Genomic DNA, 8,225 nt, shown 5'->3' with positions numbered 1-8,225 from the left:
AAGAAGGAAGATAAGAAAAGCATATCACAGCAACAAATAAAAGATCGCAAAAAGATCCAAACTTTCAAACATGCAAAACTAGAACATTCACCAAAATTCAAAAACAAAGCCACGGAAAAAGCAAGAAAAGCTAGTACCAACCTGGAAAAGAGCAGCAAGCTTCAAAGAGGGAAGACGAAATCTGGAAAATGTCTTCTCACAAAAAATGCGAACAGGAGTAATGTCGCAGGAAGAAATGCAAGATCCTAAGTGCCAGAAAACACCAAATAACGCCACAACAAAAGGAAAGCAGAAGTGCAAAAACAGAGAGTGGAGAGAACTGAGAAAAGAAGTTACGAAAGAGCAAAAGGAGAAGAACCGTTTTCAGGTTTTTTCAAAATCCAAAGTAAAAGAGCCTAAGGGAAACGGGGCAATTAATGCTCAAAATTAAAAGCATTAAACCCTCGCACGTTCCCAAAAAAGCGCCGGTATAAAAGCGCGCGTCTTTTAGAGGAAACGTTCTGCATTCAAAGCTGATACAAAGGAATCAACAAAATGCTTGAGTTCGGCTTCACCAAAGAAGGATCGAAGTAAAGGACTCAGCCTCAAAAAAGAAGACCGAACTCAAACAGGGGCACTGTTCATACCCTGGGTCGAGCTGTCCGACCCGGGATGTTCGACAGACAAAGCGACCGACCTCTTCAGGTCAGGACAACCCGACCTCTCCTCAAAGAGCTCGGCCAAGTCACAGGAAAGCCCCAACGAAGGGCCCAAATAGAGGAACGCGCTCCAAATCCAAGGGCAGTCCAATCCCATAGAGATAAAGGCGGTTCCCTTAAAAGATGACCTCACTTAAAGATAAGATAAAGATAAGATAAGATAACTAACTTATCTTATCCGCAGGAGGCCACATCTCACCATTATAAATACGCTGGAGCACCTAGGTATAACTCATACTCTGATTCTACTCAATACCTGCTTAATACCCTTGCTAACTTAAGCATCAGAGTCCCTTGCAGGTACCCCCCACCCTCCGGGGACGAAGGATCAGCACCACCACCAAGTCCAACAAGTCGGACACACCAGCTCCGGCCGCTGTACACCTGCCGGACACGTCGGCTCCGACCAACACCGAAGATCTCGTCCGAGATCGACCTACAGTTTCAGGTAACCCTTGGAACAGTAACAGTGCCCAGTAATGTAAGATATAAGATTCCAGGACGTGAGAGGCAATTCTAGAACTTCACATCAACCAAGATATTCAAGCTTATAAAACAGATAAATAAATCCTTAAACAGGTCATCAAACTTAGGGGATTTCTAATCTAACATTTTCACCACTGTCCCACAGCCTTCGCCAGCCTAACCGCCATGCGATCCCATTACCACTGCCTACCGAACCTCCTCAATCCCAGTAAAAAACACAAGTAATTCATACAAGTAAAGCACAAGTAATTATTATATATAGCAAGTAAATCAAGAAGCAATTAAGCATGTTATACAATTAGGCATAGTATGCAAGTAAACAAAGCAAGTAACCACATTGAAAATGCATATGATGAATTCTTGTCCTATTGACTGTGATATCACATTGTCAGTTCAACTACCAACCTGACACATTCCCATAGGAATGTTGCTCTTCAATCATGAATATAATCGGAACCCCTAGGGATATCGTGCTCGGTACACGGTCTAGGAATATAGTGCCTGGCACACTCTTGTGTTTCAAAAAGATGTGAGGGGGATACTCAGCCAAAGACCTCACATCACAACGTAAGCGGAACTAACCATCGCCCTTACGCCGCCACTGTGGCCTCGATAGGCGGGATTAACCTACCATACCTGCCAAGCGCATAGTGTCTCAACAATATCAGTATAATACAATATATATCCATATCTCATTCAGTGATCACTTTCAACATTCAATGATTCACCATTTCTCTTCGAGTCTCTGACTCCTCATAACCATCCTTAATCCCTTGATTTCATAAGTTTACCATCAGCTCTTAAGTTCCCACAATCATCATCAATATAGTACTCCAACAGTCCACTCCCAACTTTAGAAATCTAAGCCTCCGTCTTCTAAACTTTTCACCAGAAAATATTTAATTAAACTCACTCATTGTATTCTCTATGTTTTAAAGCCTAAAAACAAGCTAAGGGGTCTTAAACAAGTGTTACGGAAGTTTGCAAGCTTACCAGGAAGGTAAAACGATTGAAAATAAAGTTTTTAATTAGAAAAGCAGGGCTTGTGCGTACGCATAGAGATGTGCGTACCCACACAAAGTAAAATTTTCCATCTTGTGAGTACGCATGAATACGTGTGGACGCAATCAACAGAATGCTCTTCCCAACTTGTGTGTACGTACAACTTGCAACTTTCAAAGGGCACATGTCTCGTACGTACGCACGAGTCATAACACCCATTCTGCTCAGTGCGTAGGCACAGGTGTCTGCCTGGGCACACAAACCAGAACTTACAATTTTTTGCAACATCACAAAATTCAAATTTTTGACACCAACTTCCAACAATCATATGTTTTTCTACAAAACTTTGATTTCCCCGAAAGCTATACCGTTTTAAAGCTCTTTGAATTATCTTTAATTTGATACAAAATCCAATAAATTTTCAAAAATCGGGGCTTAAGATATGATCTGCCAAAGTTGGCCAAAAATCCATTTTTTTCCAAAAACCTTTAAACCTCAAATTTACCAAACTCTCAATTCAAAACCATTTATTCCATATAAAAAATAGCGCCAATATACATAAATTATATTCATATACCTTCTCATCATTCCACAACTTAGCAAAATATAATATCACCCATTCCATACACCAAATTCCACTTATAAAACTTAAATTTCAGTAATTAACATCACAAAACATCATTTCACGATCCTCAACATTTATCAATATCAACAAGCCTCATAATTCATTATCAATCCTTATAATCATCATTATCCAACTCCACATCATAAATCAACATCATCACTCACCGAAATTATCACAATCATCAAAATTATTATACATTACAATTATCAACAACTAATTAAATCCTATCCTAAGGTCTACTAGCCTAAGTGTCCAGAAATATTACATATTACATAGAAAAAACCGAAACCGTACCTTGGTCGATTTTCAATACGCACAATACACCAAATTTGAGTCCAAACAAGTTTTCAATCATAACCAAGCCACCAACTCATATCCAAATGCTTCCAAATGACCAAGACAACTCCAACCAGTACCAATGCTCAAATTAACATCATATATTTCATCAAAATCAATACCTAATATTTACAATATACCAAACTACAAGAGTTTTTTGAGAAATCCTACCTTATCCACAGAAATTAGACATAAAACCCAACAATTCCTCACTAATGGTTAGCACCTAAACAACCAAAAACACAAAAATTTACGTAAAACTAAAACCTTAAAGTTGAAATTCACAAGGGATGAGAACTAGGAGGAATTTTTGAAAATCTTACCATTTTGGTTAGATAAAACTAATGGGCTCGGTGAGAGCTTCGCGTGGCTGTAAACCGTTCACAAATCGAAGCACCATAACTCAAGATATGATCAATTGAATGCAATTGTGAATGGTGTTTTCTCTCTTCCCTTCACTCTTCTTTTCAGCTGCTAAAGTTTGGTTTCAAGTGTGTTATAAGCTTATTTGGGTTCATTTACACACTTATATATGTTGGGTTTGGGTCCAATTTGGGTTCGATCCAATCCGTTAGCGCTTTTTGGCCCGTTAGGCCCAATTTTGGGCCAAACCTTTAGAATTAGCACCCGGTTTTTAACTTTAAATATAATCCTAGGTTTTTCTATTATTTTTATCATTCTCGCACAGTACTGGATAGACTTACGCCAGTACTACCGGCTAATTTACCGGTACACGTTTTTACGCAATTTTCCATAGAAAATTATATTTTCCAACTCAGAAAAATATACTGAGTCTAAATATTATATTTAAATTTTCTAATTAATATTCTAAATTTTTGGAACCTATTTTAGGCAATTAAATTAATTAATTAAGTGGCTAATTAATTGCGGTTCTTACACTTACATAGCAGATGGCTACAGTTTTAAATCAAATAATGGAAAATAATAATGCAAGAATAGAGAAAATAACTCGACGTGTCGATGATATTGCAGGAGTAATCAATCGAATGTTTGTCCCACCGATAGGTGGAATGCATATAAACAATCATCAAGTAATTCTAAATAGAAAAGATGATCCAAATAGGATTTTAAACGAGGCTAGAGCAAATAATACTGCTCAAGTTTATGGTCAAAATATAACACAAGTTGTCGAACAAATCTTGAATAGGGCAGAATTTAATATAGGTGTGACAAATAATTCTTATTTTGTCTGTCGAGCACAGAGCTCGATATAAGTCAAGATTGGCGAATTAGCTGGTAATGAATACTTGAAAATGAGATCTTTTTCCACTTCTCTGACAAAGAATGCAGTCACATAATTTTCAGATTTGCTACCTAACTCAATCCATAGCTGGGTTCAGTTAGAAAGAAGTTTTCATGATCAATTCTTTAGAGGTGAAATGAAAATAACTTTGTTTGATTTATTTACAGTGAAAAGGGAGAAATCTGACTCGATCGATGACTATTTAATATGATTCAAGAATATGAGAAACAAATGTTTCACTCCTATTCCTGAACTAAAAATAGTCAAGATGGCCATCAATGGTCTCGACTTCACTATTCAAAAGAAATTAGTAAACAAATAATTCCTAGACTTGGCTCAGTTAGCCGATAAGGTTCAACAAATTGAAAATTTGAATAAAGAAAAAGAAGAACATGAGTCGAGTAAAAGAAAAACTTTCCTTAATAAGAAAGTGAATTATGTTTATTGAATGAGTGATGAAGAGCCAAATAGCGAGTCTATCTTTGCTGCAGAATTAAAAGGTGGACCATCTTTTGTGTGTCGATCTCTTAATCCAGCAAAAGATACAACTTCTTTGTCACGAGGAAGAAGTTATTCGTTCGAATTAACAAAAGCAAAACAAATATTTGACATGCTTTTAAAAGACAAACAGCTTGTACTTTCTGAAAGAAAACAAATGCCATCTATTTCTAAAATTAGATTTAAGAAATTTTGTAAATTTCATCAAGTTCTTGGTCACTATACTAATAATTTTGTACGTTTCAGGGACTTGATACAGAAGGCAATTGAAGATGGTCAACTAAAGTTCGCAGAAAAACTTGAGATGAAAGTGGATTCTGATCCTTTCCATATCACATCAAACTTTGTTAAAACTGAAGAAATGGTTTCTCAATCAACATGGTTTCTATTAAGTTCACAGAGAAAAATGATTAGATGGATATGTTTGAAGTAGAAAGGCTTGTTTACCCGAAAGTAAGAGAAGGTTTGTTGGATTTTTGGTCAAGGCAAAGAGAAGATGAGGGAAATGTTGCTATCTATCCCCGATGCAGTGCTTTGTTCGATGCTTTAATGATAAGGCTTTTGATACAAAAAGAGTTAAGAAAGTGTGCATCAAGAAGAGTTGAGGCAAGCTCGACTAAAGTAGAGAAGTAAGAGTCAAGACTCTGCAGGTACCCCTATCAAGCAGAAGATGCGCACAATGGTCACTGTCGACCAGAAACCTCATGGGGTATCGAATCGAACTAGAGTACCACCTGCTAATGTGTCAAATAATAAGTAGGTATAGAACAATGCTCCAAACTACTCAAGAAATTATAACTTTAATGTTTTAAGAGGATGTTTTGGGAATTGGGTTTGAAGCCAGAAAAGAGGTGCTTCTCGATGAGGGGCTAGCAGAAGAAGTGGAGGTCAAGCTAGATCTCGACGCAATTTTTAGGACAGAGCTCCCTTCATTCCAAGAGTTGTGGCTCAGGTACAAGGAGCTTATGTTGATACAGAGGATCAATACTCGAAATTGAGTAAAGAAAGTAAGTCACTAAATAAGCAGGAACAGAAGAAGGACAAGGCATCCTCAATCAATGATCAAGAACCAAAGCATGTATTAAAGGAAACATCGACTAGAAAACAACCATCCATAGGTAAAGAAGAGGAGGAAGCATTAACATAGACCTTTGACTCTGAATTTAAAGATGACTTATATGTCATGTTTGGTGAGACTGGTTTTGGTTATGTAGCCACGATGTTGCTACTCTCTTTTGACATTCAGGGCGACTCTGAAAGCCCTTAGAATTGTCTCGAAAGGGATTGAAATGATGTCATCCCAGGAGAAGAGTACAGATTTATCAAAAATGGGCTGATTAAAGAAGGGTTATTTGAAAGGCTAGAGGAAATAACCAAGGGTCACCTTCGATCATTGCATATCAAAGCCAAGGTGAAAGGTTTGCTAATCAGCGCATCCTGGTAGATGGGGGAGCTACGATTAATCTACTTCATGAAAGTATGCTATCATTATTCCAAAAGACAGTCGAAGACTTCATCAAAATAAATTTGACTGTTATTGGATTCAATGGTAATCGACAACAATCTTGGAATGATTCCACTAGGGTCAAAGTAGGGAGTATCGAACGACCAACAGTATTTATAGTAGTGCCTATCAAGGCAATCTTTAATATACTGTTAGGAAGAGATTAGATCCATAGAGTAAGGGCGATTTTCTTGACTCTGCATCAGAAGTTGGTGCTTTGGGATGAGGATGGAAGGATAGAAAAGATTGAAGCCGATGCAAACCCCTACTATATTGAATAGATAAATGTATGCTTCAAAGAATATCATGCTAGTATTCGACCACTAAACATTGATATGAGAATCTTTGACCCGAGTCTTATAAAAGATTCCTATGTTGGGGCCCATGGTGTGAAATTGGTCCCTAAGGCCAAGAAAAGCTTGGCCACAAAATCCACTTGATGGATATATCGATCCATTGGACTCGACTTTCAGCCTATATGTCTGAGAAGAAGGAGTACATAGAAAAATGTGCACTGGATTATATATATGATCTCTACCACTTACGATTCAAGAAATCTGACTTATTTTCAAAAGATTTGCACAACAAAAAAATTGAGGTACAAGATCTACTCAGTGAAGTCGATGATGGTGGAAAAGGTCAAATAACATATGTTAGCAAGTATTTAGATCCTCTTTTCAGGGAAGAGCTAATAGAGGTGTTGAAGAGATATCAAGATTGTTTTGCCTCATAGTATGAAGAGATGCTTGAGTTGGATAGATCTTTGGTCAAGCATAAACTTTCCATCATCGAGAATGCTCGACCCATTAAGCAAGCTCCCAGATGCTTTGCACATGAAATTATGGTTAGGATCAAAGAAGAGGTTGAGCGACTGCTAAAAGCAGAATTTATTCGAACCGTCAGGTATGTTGAATGGATTTCTAATAGTGTGCCTATAATTAAAGAAAACTAAAAAATTAATAGTGTGTATTGATTTTAGGGATTTGAGTAAAGTGGTGCACGAATTTGTGATTCGCACAACTAACCAGCAAGTGCACTGGGTCGTCCAAGTAATACCTTACGTGAGTAAGGGTCGATCCCACGGAGATTATTGGCTTGAAGCAATCAATGTTTATTTTATTAATCTTAGTCAGGAAGCCAATAGGATTAAAAGTGAAATTACCAGATTTGATTATAAAAATAAAAGAGAATAACAGTGTTACTTGTTGTGCAGTAATGAGAAACATGTTGGAGTTTTGGAGATGCTTTGTCCTTTGACTTCAACTCTTCCTTGAAATCCTTCAACACACGCAAGGCTCCTTCCATGGCAAGCTCTATGTAGGGTGTCACCGTTGTCAATGGCTACTTCTCATCCTCTCAGTGAAAACGTTCCTATGCTCTGTCACAGCACGGCTAATCATCTGTCGGTTCTCAATCAGGTTGGAATAGAATCCATTGATTCTTTTGCGTCTGTCACTAACGCCCAGCCCTCAGGAGTTTGAAGCACGTCACAGTCATTCAATCCCGGAATCCTACTCGGAATACCACAGACAAGGTTTAGACTTTCCGGATTCTCATGAATGCCGCCATCAATCCGGCTTATACCACGAAGATTCTGATTAAGGAATTTAAGAGATATTCATTCAATCTGATGTAGAACGGAGGTGGTTGTCAGGCACACGTTCATGGATTGAGGAAGGTGATGAGTGTCACGGATCATCACCTTCTTCACAATTAAGCGCGAATAAACATCTTAGATAAGAACAAGCGTGTTTGAATGGAAAACAAAGGAATTGTATTAAATCATCGAGACGCTGCAGAGCTCCTCACCCC

Source organism: Arachis stenosperma, chromosome 4 (genome assembly GCF_014773155.1).
Source record: "Arachis stenosperma cultivar V10309 chromosome 4, arast.V10309.gnm1.PFL2, whole genome shotgun sequence".
Classification (NCBI taxonomy): domain Eukaryota; kingdom Viridiplantae; phylum Streptophyta; class Magnoliopsida; order Fabales; family Fabaceae; genus Arachis; species Arachis stenosperma.
This window is presented reverse-complemented; position numbering follows the sequence as displayed.